General features: G+C 40.1%; 1 long non-coding RNA gene across 2 annotated transcripts; it reads left to right on the forward strand.

The window, feature by feature from the left end:
- Positions 1 to 842: 842 nt before the first annotated feature.
- Positions 843 to 14,371, forward strand: LOC137442366 (uncharacterized). 2 transcript variants are annotated; one of them, XR_010987648.1, is made up of 5 exons: positions 843 to 1,003; positions 3,304 to 3,386; positions 5,537 to 5,632; positions 7,733 to 7,823; positions 10,832 to 14,371. It is a non-coding gene; the product is annotated as an uncharacterized lncRNA (long non-coding RNA). The 2 variants fall into 2 exon arrangements; XR_010987649.1 differs by having other exon boundaries at positions 5,540 to 5,632.
- Positions 14,372 to 18,028: the final 3,657 nt, after the last annotated feature.

Genomic DNA, 18,028 nt, shown 5'->3' on the forward strand with positions numbered 1-18,028 from the left:
TTTGATATTGCATTTATTATGAGGAAGCAACATTTTTTAGATATTATGCTTCTCATTTTAACATTTCCTGGCAAAATTATTACAGTGCTAATCTTCCTAAAACTGGCCTGGCTTTGCTGCATTTGGTGATACTCAGGTCTAAGTAACAGAGTTTATAGATAGATTTACATAGAGGAAATATTCTTATTATTGGTTAATGAGCTTTCTTTTTCTTCCATGTACAAGATGTAAAATTAGGCAGATTTCCACTGCAATGTATTGTCTCTATTATTTTAAGCCTGCAAAAGTTTAAGCATTGCATGAAAAAGAGGACCAAGGACTTTAGTTGTATAACTAAAAAAAAGACCTGATTTCCATCCAAAATCCTTGTGTTTCCCCAGTTTGCTTGGCAAAATCAACTCATTAGGCAGGAAATTATAAGAATGTGTTGTTGAAACATTCTTAAAATGTTTGTCTGCTTAAGGTATTACAAAAACCTAACATATCATTGGGAAGATGTAAATGTAATTTCTAAATAGCAACTTGGCAAGCTACCAGCGGCATCTACTGGCAAAGTGGAATGTGCAGAAAGGGGCGAATAAAAGCAAATTACAGAAGGTAAATTGATGGGCATGTGAGGAAATCACAAGCCAGTTATAAGCCAACAGAATGGTTTAGCACCACTGGATCTCCTTTGTGTATATGTCTTTTGACACTGTCATTGAACAGTAGCAGGACATTGCAGCAGGATTTCCCTTTCCACTGCAGAAGACATGCTGACTTACCCCCAACAGACTGTGTTAATCTGCATGTTCACTGGTTCCTCATAATTGACTTGCCACTTCACCAGGGAGACAACCAGACTCATCTGTCTGTAGTTGCAAACCTTTCAAGTGCACTTTCTGCAGATGGAAGTTCTACTGGCAGCCTTCCAATCTTCTGATGTGGTGGCAATTTTTAACAAGTTCTGCACTTTGGTCAGCTGTTCTTCAGTTTCATACCTGGATTCCTTCAACAGTCCAATGTGAGTGCCATTTAGTCCTGGTTATCTATCAACATGCAACCTACATATTTCCTCTTGTATTATTTGCTTAAAAATGCTCTTCAATTGCAACAAAGCTATGGAAATCTTTCTAGCACCTCCAGGAGTGGAGTAACATCACAGAGTGTGTCTTACACCCTTGCCATCAAGTTAGGTTTTCTGGATGACCTACTGCTTTCATGCATTTGAAGTCTTTTACTATTGGAGCACCTTTTGCAAAATGTTTTTCAAATCGTTTTGTAAGCCTTTTCAGACTCTTGTTTACATTTTTACTTCTCTTTTAGGTGAGCTTTCTATTTTTTTAGATGCCAAAGTTTTCCTACATTAGCTGCCTTTAATTTTCTCTTGACCAATATGATAAGGGGAAAGTTTGATCTGTTTGATATCCCTTTGACTTGTAGTAACATGTTTTACCTGGTCTTCTAATACAATATTTTGAACAGCTTCCAGACAAGAGCTCTTGATTTTTGGATGTCCTTTAGAGTTGGGTTTTTTTTTTCATTACTTACCTCCTTTTACATGGCTCCTTTCTAGTGACTGAATAGACTGATGTGGCTTGTTCTCTCCTGCTACCATGTCAAACCTTACTGTGTTGTGGCCATTATTACAGGGTGGTTCCCTCACTGGCACCTGCTGAACAACATCCAGCTAAGACCAAATCCACATGCTATCTATGCTTCATCTTGAGTTTTGTGAAAAGCTTTGCTTTTCCATTTTCCTATGACCTAGAAATAAGAAGCTTATGGAAAAAAGAAAAAAAAAAAAAAAAAAAAAAAGGGAAAAAAAAGTTACAAATGTTCTTCCTATTATTCAAGTCAAGAATATTTTAGAGCTTTTGCTGTAAAAGTGTTTAATGAATTTGTAATACAGTTTTTGAATAAGGAATATGCATAAAATGGAGCTGTATTAATGACAAAGTATTGTTTCAGTTGTGTTATATAACTGCTAATACACTTTAATATAGTCAGCTTCTTTCTGAAACATCAAAACTTGTGTGTTAGTATGCAAAGTTGGGTATGAAGTGCAGAAGTGCTATGTTCTATAACATTATCTCGTCACAGTTTCATTTTAGATCAAATTATTCCTGCACCTACAATCTGTAATTTAAGTACATTTGCAATTAATTGTTAAAGATTCTTATTAAATATCCCACAAAAAGCACAGATCATAATAACTGGTACCTCCAGATGTCTTTCAAGGCACAGTGTAAAAGAGAAAAACACAGAATGTGAAGGGTAAGTAAATGATAATGGTGCTGTCAGGACTGGATGGCAAAACAGAAACTGAGGTACCAAATATGCCCACAGAAGCATCATTCTTTTTGATCCATGGGAGGTCTGTTCCTAGTCTAATCAGCTGCAGACGTGTCCTCAGCATTTCTGTGATTACCATGCTCATTGAGTAAAACCAATTTGCAATATGCTTTTTCTCTTAAAAAAATAAAATTAAAATTATACCCACATTTTCCAAGTGTTACAATAAAATAATAAATACTTTACTTAAAATGCAATAAATATGACATAGTAACTTAATATATTTAAATAGATACCTGAGATATATAAGGATATAAGGTATATGTGAGATATATCTTATCGATATAATGAATTTAAAGTAAAATATAATAAACTGATTTTTAAAATTACAAGGATTTGTATCTATATTAATATTTACTGCCTTTGAGATGCTTCATGTAAGGAAACGGTGCCATATCCAGCTGGTAGCAAGTCACTAGTGGTGTCTCCCAAGGATCAGGGGCCCAGCAAGATGTTGACTTGCTGTCCAGAGAAGGGCAACAAAGTCGGTGAGGGGTTTGGAGCACAAGCCCTATGAGGAGAGGCTGAGGGAGCTGGGGTTGCTTAGCCTGGAGAAGAGGAGGCTCAGGGCAGACCTTATTGCTCTCTACAACTACCTGAAGGGAGGTTGTAGACAAGAGAGGGCTGGTCTCTTCTCCCAGGCAACCAGCACCAGAACAAGAGGACACAGTCTCAAGCTGCACCAGGGGAAGTTTAGACTGGATGTTAGGAAGAAATTCTTCATAGAGAGAGTGATAGCCCATTGGAATGGGCTGCTTGGGGAGGTGGTAGAGTCACCATCACTGGAGGTGTTTAGGAGACTTGATGGGGTGCTTGGTGCCATGGTTTAGTTGATTAGATGGTGTTGCATGATGGGATGGATGCAATGATCTTGAAGGTCTCTTCCAACCTGGTCTGGTCTACTCCTATTCTAGTCTAGTCTAGTCTAGTCTAGTCTAGTCTAGTCTAGTCTAGTCTATTCTGTTTCAGAAAAATCCCTCCAGCTCTTATGCTCCAGGAAACCAGTTCAGCTCTACAGAAGATAATGGACTAAATAAACTGACCAAAAAAAGGTAAAGATCAATTTTCTGCATACAGTCTCAGCTTTCATATGATCTAGCATCCAGTCAAATAATTTGATGCACTCTAAAGAGTCTCACTGCATTTTAAAACAGGCCCCAGGCAACTCATCAGTGCTTCTTTGACTCCACTTGCAGACTTGACTAATGGCAAACGAGTGTAAGAAATGTCTAACAAGAGCAAGCTAATTGTTCCATCTTGTTCACTACTTTGTACTCAGCTAATGACAGGTCTTGAAGGAAAATTATCAAGGATTAGGTTGTATAACACTGTTTCTCTGCAAGGGGAGAAATATATTCCTTAAAGCTCCATGATTGACAGATCTTATTATAAGTTTTGTCCTAGCTACTGCTATTGCAAGTGTTATCCCTGTTAAGCTGGATTGTTAATCAGCTTTTGTGTCTGTCAGAATAGTAGCCTGTGCCAGTCAGTTTCATAGGTTAATTACAGGTTGGGCACAAGAATTTATTAATCTTTACAATATTTGAAAATCAAAGGCCAGATCCTTTTTCTGGGCTATTAACTACATTGATGGTAAGCAAATGTATAGTAAAGAGAGCTTTATTTCTTCAGAGACAGAGAGAGCTAAAACAATTTGTCATTACCCAGAGTGACATTAATGTAGCTACCCTGACTCACACATTCAGGATCAAGCTCATAAACTCACATATACACTTTATTTACAGATTTTTCCCGTCAGCCAGGATGTTCTATATTCATTATTGGAGAGTTAATCCCACTTTTCTTGAGTTAACTCCTGATGGAATGTATCTTTGCAAGATCAAATATTGTATATAACTGTTTTTTGAATTCTGAGTGTCTCTGTATTGGGAACCAACAGCTTTTCCCTTTCCTGTGCTTTCAAGAAGGAGCATGTTGATAGCTCTGTGAGTTTACACAAGGTATATTATTTCTGTCACAAGATTTATGCATAAATACGCACTCTTTAGGAGACTGCAGTAAGAATATTGTTTGATTGTTAATGTTTGCTTTTGACCCAAGCATTGTGTAAGCACAGACTGAAGAGACTTTGGCCTTATTGCTGCCACTTCCACCTTTATGAAGTTTTCCCAAAGCGTTTCTGCCCCCCACCACACTATATCATCCCATGGTCCAGTAAAGTGAGGTCCATTCAGTATGAGAGAGTAGTACATCTGTCACTAGACCTTGACATTGGTGGTGTTATGTGGGGCAAGTTTTCTTTCAAATCCCTCAGATAAAGAGTTTTGGCTATTGCATGTCTTTCTGTTACTCACTTCAAGTCAGCTTCTTGTATGGATACCAAGGAAACTCATTTTCTGTCACAGAAAGTAGATGAAGAATGGCTGAGGGAACAGCCAAAGAGAATTTGTTGTGAAATGTGCATTAATAACTTCTCAGATGTTTCAGGGTTTTTAAAGCTGTAGTTCATAAGGAGTAGAAACACTTTCATAAATACTTGACCCAATTCTGGAAAACTAAAAGAAATACTGAAAAAAAATCATTAAGATCTACCCAAACTCTTTTTTTCCCCCTTCATTTTTGTAAAACCAGAATAATTTAACATTTATGAGAAGATCTGCATTGAATTTGCACTGTAGAGAGAGAACTTCCTCTCCTTGTGCCCCTGCTCCTTTCGCCCCTGCTCCTTTCTTCTTTGTGCTAATTTTGGGAATGGATTCTTAATATTGTTATGATGGAGATATTACTAGTCTCTAAAATATTCTTAAATTGTACTAATAGCATATTTCAACATGATAATCTAAAGCAGGCAGCACAATGAATCACCTGGTTGCAAGTCAACCCTCAGAATCTGCAAAAGACAAATTTCACTAAAAGGCATCATGACAATGTTTGCCAATCAAGAGATACTCAAAGTACCATTGCTTAGAAGATATTTGTCAGGGATATTCATACCTCCTGAGTCTCCTTTAGGGTATTTTGGTATTGATCATATCCGCCTGATTTATTCATGTCTGAGTTTCTGGAATGCCATCACTTCGTTAGCTATCTCCTGATACTGAAAATCATAGAGGTGAAAGAAAGAATCTGGTTTGGGTATATTTTGGATTAAATCAAATAGTGTCAGATGAGACAGCATTAATAATGCCTTCCAAATAAACAGTAAGTGCACAGCGTCATCTCTAATCTTTTTTTTTGTCAGCAGTTACTTCAAGAATCAACTAATCCATCTGCATCAGAAGCAAAAGAGACACCATTTTAAATTGTTATCTCGCCTCTGTGAAGGAGGAAGAAACAGGTATGTGAACTCCATGGCTCAGCATTAGAATTACTCTCAAATTAATCTGAGACTCTAGAAGTTAACAGATCCTAGTTAAATGTGAAAGGAACAAAACTATTTTTTAATATATCAGGATAAACAGGGATGGTCGCTCTCTAGCCTTGGAAGGTGTGACAAGGCGTCAAGCAGTTTTGCAGTCCCGTCCCGAAGCCAAAGGCTTCATTTCAAAAGTACAGCGTCTGTTCTACGGGGCGAACACTGTTCCGTCCCTTCCCACTCAGAGCCTCACGATGTTCAGGCAGGCAGCCGTTAGAGGTCACTGTTAACAGGGAAATGCGAGGCGTCCCCCGAGCACCGGCAGACTGATCTGGGGCCGGGCTAGGGGGCTGGGCTCCGCACTAGGGGTGCGGAGCGGAACAGGCAGCCGAAAGGAGGCCAGGACCAGTCCCTCCCAGCGCCTCTTCGCCGGCAGCCGCGGGGGGCTCGGAGCCGCATCACCCGCGGCACCGTTAGCTCGTTAGGTGGGGGTTATTTTAATGTCAATAGGAAAAAAAAGGAATTTACTCCCTGTACTTGATTTGGATTAACCTTTTGACTGTACTCTCAGACACTGCCTTTGTGATTATCTGAGCAAATTGACACAGGCAAGGGTGCAGGAAAGATGAGTTCTTGGGGGTTTGTATTGTTTATTCTTCTGCTTTCTCATATTCAATGTTTGAATCTGCAATTTTGAAGGATTTTAACTCTGCAAGTCAGTCAGTTGCTGTTCTCTGTGTAAATTTGCACAGCTCATGCAATCCATGAGGTTAGGAATATCACTGCTCTGAAACAACGAGAAAAGTGGGGAGGGGAGGAAAGAAAAAAGCAATTGGAGGAACAAAGAACTCATCTTTAGGGCTTCACACAGCTGAAGAGGAGGTAGCGAGGACCTCCTTTACCATTAACATTACTAAACTATTTTAACACTAAAGGCAATCTGTCATTTTGTGTAAATTCTCTTCTGCTTCTATAAACACAGCCGTAATCAATTAAAGACCTACTTGTGAAGGAGCTATTGTGTGCAGTTCCATTCAGACATTGCTGAGTTGTCTTTTAGACAGCCTGTGGGGAAACACTGGTAAGGTGATGGGAAAGTTCAAAGTGCCTAACTTTTCAATGTGGATTTTGTTATTGAGACTTTTTTCTTTCTCTCTCTCTCTTTTTTTTTAATCATACTGCTTATCATAACCAGGGTGGAAAATGGGTGATATCTCTGTATGCATTTAGCATTTATAACGTGTTCTGCTTGGGAGGTTTTGCAAAGACTTTAAATTATTCCCTAATGTAATTCCCTGGGGTACTTATGCATGACAGCAAATCAATTACTGATTTGGAAGCACAGAAAGAACAAACAAACCCTATAGAAATTTTATATACATACATCTATATGTATTTAAAATTTGGCACATGGGCCCAGTGCCTAACTACACATCAGTCCAATGCAATTTTGTGCAGTGAAACAGAACCTGATTTACAGTCCTGTGAAGATGAGAATGAATTTGTCTGACACAAGTCCTTCGAAAAGCCGGAGTTCAATTTTGTTTTGAAAGAAACAAATAGATCATTCCAATGATCACTTAATTTTTTAATTCTCTCTCATACATTTAATCACCTCTGCCTGTAGAGTCCATGAATGTTACCAATCTTTGCCAAAGCAATCAAACCAGAAAACTTGAGCTTAACCTTAGTTATTTAACTTCCTTTCATCTTTCTCAATGAGGGAAAAGGTAAGGTTAAACAGAAAAAGGTGTATAAGGAGAGCAAACTCTTACACTTGTTTTATTAGTTTGTTGGGGTTTTTTCCCGAAAAAAAACCAGGGAGGACAGGAAAATGGAAATAAAAACTGAGTCTAAATATTTTCCCATTTTGTTGTGTTTGCATTAAAAATATATGCAATCACATTTTAAGAATAGGCATTATTTAAAAAAATAAAAATAAGAAAGTAAAGATTTAGAGATACTCAGAAAATAAAAGAACAGGCAGATTGTACCTGTAGAACCTGTATCATACCTGGATTTCTTTGTGCTTTTTGATACCTTTGCTTTTCAATCCATTGTCAGTCTTCACTGTTTATTCAGGTAAGGGTAAGAGTTTCACAGAAAGCTATCACTCTGGAAATTCATAAACATACTGCTTGGGAACTCAAGAATGACAGTGCCTTATTCCAAGGTAAGCCATTTAAAATCATCATTAGCAGTCTTTTGGCATGGCTTAAATTATTTTGAAGGCATGGTGGGAAAAAAAAGAAAAGTGTGAAGACCAAAAAGAAATTATCCTCCTTAAAAATTCACCATAGGTTATGATGAAATGTACTTCTCCTATCGTGCCTTAGCATCCACCAGTTAAAAGGCAAACAGTAGCTTTTTCTAGGGCACTCATGGCAGACTGAAACCCAGTCGTGTGCTGCACTAGTGCTAGCCAGCAAACTTTCTAGGCTTCATTTTTCTTTGAATGACAGCTTTTTGGAAGTTATACAGGAGAACCTTCGTGCACATACCAGGCACTCTGTAGATGAGTCAGGACACCTTAACTAAATCCATTCATTACCCTGTCCCCACTGGGACAGGCAAAAGCTGCCAATTTGATGTTGGTAACATGGATGCTGCATTAGGGAATTGGCTAAGCCTGCCAGATTTCATTCCTGAACTTTAGCAGCCACAAAAGAGTATTTCTCTGTCGTCTGTAATTGATTCTGAGCCAGGTCCCAAAAGGACAAGCTTTCTTTTGTGTGCCATCTATACCAGGGTCTAAGGACACACAGAGCTACAACTTCTTCATTTTTTTGTATTTTTTTTTAGCAAGATCACAGGAAATGCCTTTAAAAAGAAATAAAATGCAAAATGTCATAATTTAAACCCCTGAGCTTTCTGTGATACATTATTTAGTAGCTTTAATATTACATTCTGGTCCATGCTTTCAGAACACAGTCACAGTCAGTTTATTATTTAATGTCAATAGAGTGTTACCTTTTGGAGATTAAATGAGGTCTGAAACCAAAACAGAGAAGAAATATATTTATACAAAAAAATAAAATTTCAAGCGCTTCAGCTCCCTAAGCACAGTACTTATTATCATCAGTTCATATTCAGGTCAGATTCCTCCTTCCTTTAAAAAAGAGGCTGAAAAAACCTTTGAAGACTTCTCCCATCTTCCCCTTTTCCACCTGGTTACAAATTTACTAATATTATTCATTAGTCTGTGTTTCATATTTGCATGTTCTGTATTTACTGCAGAATGCATTAAAGATTTCACAGCAGTAGATCAAATGCTTCTAACAAGCATTGTGAAACATTATATACCTTATCAGTCCATCCTGGTAACATTCTCAACTCATTCTCTAGAAAATATCCTAGAAATTCAAAAAGTGGCAGACTTGGATATTAAAACTCTTGGCCAGTCCCAATATATGCTTGTAAACGGTTTGTGCATATGCATGTGTTTCAAATGGGTTTAAAAATACTAGAGTGTTCTCACAGCTTCTGTTCTCAGTTTTCACCCTTTAAGTGACTTCTGTTGAAGCAGGCATCATCTCTCTGCACTTGAATACATTCACTGTATCTTCTCTTTGTATTCAAGCACAAGAATATTCTATTAGAAATGTTTTTGAAATTGCTTATTGAATATACAGCCTTATTCACATGGAAGCACACAAGTGCTATAAATGTTTAAGATAGGGGCAGGAACAGAGAAACCTGTGTGTAGAGAGCTAATCATAGTTCAAACCCAATGGTTTTGGTGGTGAAGCTTTCCTTCTTCCCACCCACTCAGCAGGGGTAAGCAAAAGAACCCAGAAAGGGTGAGGCCCAGCCATTATAAATGTTCAGATGTTTAATGAATGTGCCATAGCCTTCACCTACTAACTGCAAGGCCTTCTCAAGCAGACTCCAAATTCCTGCTGAAATGAAGACTTTCTTTCCTGGACTAGGCCTGGCATTCCTGGGAAACAATGGCCCTTTTCAAGTCCTCTCTGAAATTTCACAGGTGAAGGGAACAGGGCAGTTATTCGATCCCATCCACCAGGAGCCTGTTAGCATTTTAAAAAGTGAGGACAGAGTCTATCATGGAAGCACTGGCACAAACTGGTTAGTGACAGAAAAAGGAACCTAGACCCACAGCTCTGGAGACCTCTGTGAAGCATAGATCTGTTTGTCTTTTATGTCATGCTAAAACTTCTTTCTAATTTTTTTTTTTTTTAACGCATGAGCTACACAGCCCACAGAGCTCAGGAAAGAAGTCTCCAAGTTGTATCACAAGCTTTGAAGTGGCTTTTATGCTTTCTTTAGCCAGAACTTCACTCTGAGAATGTGCAAGCTAAAGGAAGCCTTTGAAGGGCATATGGAGAAGACTTTCAAGTAATTCATTAATCCAGGTTCTTGGAATGTTCTTTAGTGGCTTTATTTCAGAAATACAAGAACATCACAGTAATACCAGTGGATTGGTTATCACAATATAATCAAGTTAATTAGAAAACCTTCAGAAGTAGATTTAGAAGACTTTGGAATGGGATGCTGCAAATGTGACCTGTGCATTCCTAACACAGTGCACTCAGGGCATAAAAAGGTTAGATTTGCAGGTGCTATTTACACCAAACATCCAAATATGATATTCTGAAGGGGAACACAGGCTCTCAGTTCTGTGAAAAAAAATTGCAGAATGACAGAAGCCTCCAATATTATTTGAGGGATAGGAGGTAAATATTCAGAATTGGCAGTTCTTGAGATGGACTGTATCACCAATTCATTTTATTCCCAACTCACTTTCATTTAGTAATTGTTATATTGAGAAGTATTTTGCCTTTGAATGTCATAGGGAATGTTGTGCTTATTGATCTTTTTTAGGAGAACCTAAAGGTTATATAAGTACTGAAACTCATTAAGGAGTTCAAATTTGAGCTGCTTTCTAAAGGAAGATTTGAGCAAATGAACCAGGTCATTTGATAACCAACAGTACCATGCCTCTAATCAAACTCATTCAGGCAGCAGGAAGTTGTCTTGGTTTTATTCAATGTTTATTTTGAACCAGCTACTTCCTAGTATTACAAGGGGAAACTTGCGTCAGTGTTTTCTTCACTTTCTGTGTACCATGATGAAGACTAGCGTTCCACTGTTTTTCTCCCACAAAAAAAAATCTAACGTCCAGGAAACGGATTCTTGTTTAACTTTTTTTTTTCTTTTTAGTGAGAATCAATGAAGAAATCCATTTTCTCATGTTTCAAGAACAGTGAAAAACAATTAACTTAACTAAAAGCCATCTTAACAGTACAGCCAACCTGCATTTCCATCTCGAGTCCAAATTTTGCATTAGACAAAATAAAGGCCTGTCTCTGCATTTTTCCAGTCCCTATCACTAACAAAAGAATTATGTAGCCTTTTCAATGAGATGCTCAAGCCAAAGTGGACTGTAACCACTCAGAAGAAATTCTGAAGGGAAGCAAACCTTCTATAACACTCTGCTATCTCTGTCCTTCATTTCCTCTTCTCTTGAAGCATGCATGCATATGGCCTTCTTTGATCCTTTTAGGCAAAGTCACCAGGACAGAGATGTTCACTTGTCCTCATTCCTGTGTAAAGAGTGTACCTTTCAGTAAACATGGATGGGCATACTTCCTGTAATGGGTTAAACCAAACCAGCGGATTAACCTCTCTGTTCCTCCAACAAAGAAGTGAGGGAAAAAACCAGCACACAAAAGAACTCTGGGTTGAGGCAAAAAGAGTGAGATAAGATAAGAGCTTACTGAGCAAATCAGATAATCGTAATACAAATGCACAATTACCTTAGCCCTTCTGCAGAAAAAAAAAAAAAAAAGCACAGCAGAAAGCAGAAGCCAGAAAGCTAAAAGCCCAAGCTGGAAAACTACTCCTGCATCCTTCCCTGTTGTGCTGCCATCTCAGCAGAAGAGCCAACACCCAATACCCCAGAACACAAAAGCAGCAACCAAAAGCAGGAACCAGAACAGGAAGCCTCTCATGTTACAATCTGAACTTCAAGCCCCATCATACTTTGCTGCAGCCAACACTTTCCTTTTGAAGCCGGCATGAGGTGGGATGGTTTGAATAACAGCAGATGAAAACTCAGCCTGTGACACTGCCCAACTTCAGACTGATAGGTACAGGTTAGAATACAGCAAGGCCTGCACTGCATAATGCTTAGCAGTTAGTTTTGCTGTTGTAAAGATACCAGCAGCAGCATCATGAGGATGAACTTCACTGTGAGGGTCATTGAGCACTGGAACAGACTACCCAGAGAGGTTCTGGAGTCTCCTTCTCCAGAGACTTTCAAGACCCCTCTGGATGCATCCCTGTGCTACCCATGCTAGCTTCTATGGTACTGCTCTGTCAGGGGGCTTGGACTTGATGGTCTTCAGAGGTCCCTTCCAACCCCTAACATCATGTGATCCTGTGGTGCTTATGTCACCATTGCTGAAGACCTGGACAATGTCTATATTTGGATTGTATTCCTTGCGCTCTTCCCAGCATCCTTTGCCATTACTGGAAAAATATATCTGTCTCCTTCCCTAATTTCTCAGACACCGAAAAGCTGAAAATCACACCCTGGGTTTCTTTCCCCATTACTAGCACCTGTCTCTACATCATTAAGCTTGATAGCAGCATACTCGGGAGGATGCCCCAAAAGGCAGTCCGTGCAGGCAAGATGAAGCACAGAGGGAGGCTGCTAAGGAGTTGTTTCTTGGGTGACCAGGGAACAAGGGAGCTCTGGAATGTGCACAGAGGACTTATGCAGAGGTACTTTCCAAAGAAAGTGGGTCAGTCATGCCACCCTTACAATGAGTGGTACAGCCTCCCACAGGGTGAAGATTGTTTTCTGTGGGCTCTCCACCCATACTGGCAGAGAAGCAGGGCTTATTAGGAAAGTGAAGGACTAGTTGGTGTTCAGCTTTCCTTAAGGCAAGTCTGACTGAAAAGGCTGGAAGCACTTGCAGAGGTATGTGAGGCAAACAGTGGTGTTAGACTACTTTTCCTTTTCTCCCTCCCCGCCCCCTGCTTTTTTTTTTTTTTTTTTTTTCTGTAGAATTGAATTTAATAATTACAATATTGAGTAACACAAAAGGCTTTCAAATGACCTGAGTAGCTCTTTTGGTAACCGTGGTCTTGCTTTACTACAAGAAAACCTGAAGATCTTTCCATCACTGTCACACCTTGGAGTTCCCTTTCAGTTTTTTGAACAGTTGATGGCTTGTGACTCTGAAGAAAGCAGGAGGAGTACCTTACTATTTAGGGTATCGTTAGTCCCATTCAGTTTCTTTATTTGTACGTGTGGAGGTTGGCTTTTGCTCATTTACTGGAACACTCTCACCACCACACTGCTGTTTGAGTTGGCAGCATTGTGCTTTTTATTAGAACAAACATATGTGCAGAAATTGATGAAACAGAAACAGAAGGTTCCCTGTAGTCTACTCCTTCCAGGGAAAATAAACATCATAGGAAGCTTAAAAAAAATAAAAATCCTATGATATATCTTCTTGATTAGCAGCTTAAATCTAAATGTCTCTTTCTTACAGGCAAGACTGTCCAGAAAGTTTATACTGAGCTTTTCTTAAAGGAACCTATTTATCTCTCTATTTTTTATTATTTTCATAAGCTCCCACTGCTTCAGAAGCATGGAATTGATTATGTATCTTGCTTTAATGTTTTGTGTTTCTGTAAGGCTCATCAGTTAGCAAATTAAACCCTCAGGATCTCAGAAAGTAGCTTCCTGCAAGTAGCTTTCCTTTTCCTTTTTCCTTCCTTTACAGTAATGGAAAAGAGTGGAAGGGTTTGTTTGTTTGTTCATTTTTCCATAAAAGAAGGAAAAATAGTTTTAAACAAATAAAAGGATATGTTCATGGTTTTGAAGGAATTACATCTCGCAAGAGTATGACAAATACAATGACTTACTTTGGCAGAATGTACTGTCTGTTAGTGTTCTTGGTGAGACACAGTGCCTTGTCTGTTAGCAGATACTTTGGATAGTTTCCTTCACTGGGCTACCCAAAAGCATCTATTCTCACTTTGGAGTGCAAACCACTGGAGATGGGCTAAATTTGTAGTACCCATTGCCTGTGAAGAGTACCAAAATAGCCACATGAAACATGACCCACACAGAACCTCAAAACACCAGGGCTAAACGTTTGCTGGTCAGATCTTAAATGTGCCCTCTCTTCCCCAGCTCCCACTCCAGCTCTCCCCAAGTTCTGGAGGAGTAAATAGGGCCTTTCATACAACAGCAACAGAGAAAGAATTTTGAAAGTTATAAAAGACTCCCAGTATGTAGTGATACCTCCTACCGTGCTAACCACCGTCCTAATGATGAAAAAGGTACATCCTGCATGTGCAAACTGGCATCCTTTTTTTACTGTTTATTGCTTTTTATCCTTCTGTGAGGCTTCAAGCTAGTTCTAAAACTCCCATTGGATCTAGTTGTCTTTAGACATCTCTGATTCTGTTTTAGAGCTGAAAAATATACAGGCATTGTTCAAACACAGCATTATATAGTCCATCAGTACATTCCACTGTATTTGTCCCTCTGCCTTTCTCTTTGTGCATTATTTAAGGTATTACTCTAAAGGCCCTGGGACCATGGGACAGTGTCTCTCTGTACATGTATGTAGGCAGAGCTAGCCTGAGTGTGAAAAACATTCAAAATCTGAAGAATGCTGTCTTGCAGAAGTGTCTAGTCTAAGATTATATCAAAGCCTTTTATTCTATGCACATGTGGGGTTTGGGGGGCTGCTATGAATAAACAGAAAAGTGTTCTGTTCACAAGACCTGTGCTCTTCCTACTGAGATGCTTTAAAGTTTAAAATACTTTTCTATTTTTCTCTTTTCCTCTCCCCATTCTTTCCTTCCTTTCCTCATTGGAAGCCATGCAAGAAACCAATGCTGATGATAGGTCAGGGAGCACAGTAATTATGGTCCTATTAACTTTTGCCAGTATCTTCAACTCTTGCAAACTGGAATCTAGATGATCTGTGGCAGAACATACAGGACTGAAGGTTTTCTTTCAGAGTCAGTGGCAAGTGATATTAGTTCCCTCCCCAGAAGATTCTGCGATTGTAACCCCATATGGTAACATGTGGGAGAGGTAACAAAGTGTATGGTATCTCCTTGGGTGGATGCTAAAGGAATCAGGTGAAGCACTCATTAGTATGGAAGGGAGAAGGGGAGGCAAATGCTTCCTTTTGTCACACCGCCAGCATGGACCCAGGGTAGATGTTATCAAGCACATACAGGTTTGCATTTCATCAGAAGTGAGTATTTTTTGCCTTGTTGGCTAAGTTCCTTTCAAATTTGTATTGATACTCAACAAGTGGATTCCTATCACAGTATCACAGTATAACTAAGGTTGGAAATGACCTCGAGGATCATCGAGTCCAATCTATCAACACAGACCCCATGACTAGACCATGGCACCAAGTGCCACGTCCAATCCCCTCTTGAACGCCTCCAGGGACGGTGACTCCACCACCTCCCTGGGCAGCCCATTCCAATGACAAATGACTCTCTCGGTGAAGAACCTTCTCCTCACCTCGAGTCTAAACCTCCCCTGGCGCAGCTTGAGACTGTGTCCCCTTGTTCTGGTGCTGGTTGCCTGGGAGAAGAGACCAACCCCATCCTGGCTACAACCACCTTTCAGGTAGTTGTAGAGGTCAATGAGGTCACCCCTGAGCCTCCTCTTCTCCAGGCTAAATAATCCCAGCTCCCTCAGCCTCTCCTCATAGGGCTTGTGTTCAAGGCCTCTCACCAGCCATGTTGCCCTTCTCTGGACACGCTCAAGTGTTTCGATGTCCTTCTTAAACTGAGGGGCCCAGAACTGGACACAGTACTCAAGGTGTGGCCTAACCAAAGCAGAGTACAGGGGCACAATGACTTCCCTGCTCCTGCTGGCTACACTCTTCCTGATGCAGGCCAGGATGCCATTGGCCCTCCTGGCCACCTGGGCACACTGCTGGCTCATATTCAGGTGGCTGTCGATCAGCACACCCAGGTCCCTCTCTGTTTGGGAGCTCTCCAGCCACTCCGACCCCAGCCTATAGCTCTGCATGGGATTGCCGTGGCCAAAGTGCAGCACCTGGCACTTGGACTTGTTGAATGCCATCCCATTGGACTCTGCCCATCTGTCCAGTCAGTCGAGGTCCCTCTGCAGAGCCTTTCTACCCTCTAACTGACTAACATCTGCCCCCAACTTGGTGTCATCTGCAAACTTGCTGATGACTGACTCGACCCCCTCATCCAGATCATCAATGAAGATGTTGAAGAGGACAGGGCCCAGCACTGATCCCTGGGGGATGCCACTGGTGACTGGCCGCCAGCTGGATGTGGCACCATTCACCACCTCAGCCCTCCAGCCAGTTCCTAACCCAGCACAGAGTGTAGTGGTCCAAGCCATGAGCTGACAGCTTAGCCAGCAGTTTGCTGTGGGGGACGGTGTCAAAGGCCTTGCTGAAGTCCAGGTAGACCACATCCACAGGCATCCCCATGTCCACCAGATGGGTCACCTGATCATAGAAGGAGATCAGGTTGGAGAGGCAGGACCTGCCCTTCCTAAATCCATGTTGGCTGGACCTGAGCCCTTGGCCATCCTTCAGGTGTGCAATTATTGCCGCCAGGATAATCTGCTCCATCACTTTCCCTGGCACTGAGGTCAGGCTGACAGGCCTGTAGTTTCCAGGTTACTCCATCCAACCTTTCTTATGGATGGGGACCACATTGGCCAGTTTCCAGTCATCTGGGACCTCACCGGTGAGCCAGGACTGGAGGAAAATGATGGAGAGCGGCTTGGCCAGCTCATCTGCCAGCTCTCTCAGCACCCTAGGATGGATCCCATCAGGTCCCATGGACTTCTGAGAGTCCAAGTGGCTCAACAGGTCCCGAACTATCTCATAGGTTAGGACTAGACGTGAAGCATTGCAAAAACAACCCCCTCAGAAAACAATAAGATGGAAAGAAAAGGTATGGGGATGAAAGCATTTGTTAATTCTGAGGTTTTGGTAGCCCAAGGAAATCTGTTAGAGGAAGTACACTGCCATTACACCTTGCTTAAAATGTAAGGCTAGAAAGAGCTAGCAGGATGAGGCAGAATCACAGAATGATTTTCATTAGTTCCAAGTAAACAACATCATATTAAAATCCTCTTAGCCCTCTGCAGGAATAAAATACATAAACAATCTCTCAATCAATTTAAGATGTAAACTAGTCTCACTTTATTAAAAAAGCCCAGGGTCATTTTGACTAAACTTCATTCTTTGCCAACAGCAGAAACTGCCTCATAATTAGTTAAGTACTGGAGCCTCTCTTTTTTCAAAATAGCTGGTATAAAATTTAATGATAATGAAACTACAAGCAAAGTTGCATTCCTCTCCAAGAAAACAACAATTTAGAATTGTTATTCTACCACCAGTAATGTTTTTAATAGGAATTTACTTGAGTTGCTTAGTAAATGACAATCAAGTCCTATGTTTCTTGCTAGCTTCACAGAAATAGTAATATATATTCCAAAGGTACATTATTGTGTAGTATTAATGGGATCTGACATGATGAGCAGTAGAGCACTGGCTAATAGAGATCTGCAATTTCCAGCATGCTAATAGTCAGTATGGTCATCAAATAAATTTGTGATAGAGTCTGTGTAGCACCCCTGGTTAATAATTTGAGGATGTAAATAGGAGTGACAATGTCTTAATTTAAATTTATGCTTAAACAGTAACTGTGCTTCAAGAAGGTTTGATGAACCTTCAGTAATATAGTGGGGGTGGCAACTGGTTTTGATCCACTCTTGAAAATGAAGGAAGATATATTCAGAATGTTCAGATAAGTATTTTTCCGTGCAGTATATTTGTTCCCTGGAGTTTCTATCATAATTATTCTTTTCATGGGATCTCAGCTGTTTTCTACGATACAGGATGTTAAATGAAGGACATCAGCTATGAACAGTTAACACCGCTCTTGACTGTTTTTAATTATTATTAACATATTTGGAAGGTTGCTGTAGTTGTCTAGTCACAAATGACACCTTTTAAGGAACCATGTTGAGGGGTGGACAGTTAGGACAACTCTGGAATTTATCTTCTTACATCCTGCGGAGTTCTTTCTGATTCACATCAGCCCCATTTTGATCATATTATTTCTCAACACGCATCCTCCATATTAATGAAGTTTGGTAACTGATTTCTAATGATGTACATACAAATCAATTTTTTACAAAGATCCTAATCCAAAATTTGCTGTGCCACTGGGGCTTTTGTTTTGATTCAAGCCAAGATATCCTTAGAGGATGGATTACATCTATTACCAGCTGTGAGAATGGCAAAGAACTGAATAACCTAGTGTATGGCAAGTAAAAACTGAAGTAAAAAAGAAACAGAGAGGCTACAGCAA

This window comes from Melanerpes formicivorus, unplaced genomic scaffold (genome assembly GCF_026170545.1).
Source record: "Melanerpes formicivorus ecotype bairdi unplaced genomic scaffold, bMelFor1.0.p_v2 SCAF_7, whole genome shotgun sequence".
Classification (NCBI taxonomy): domain Eukaryota; kingdom Metazoa; phylum Chordata; class Aves; order Piciformes; family Picidae; genus Melanerpes; species Melanerpes formicivorus.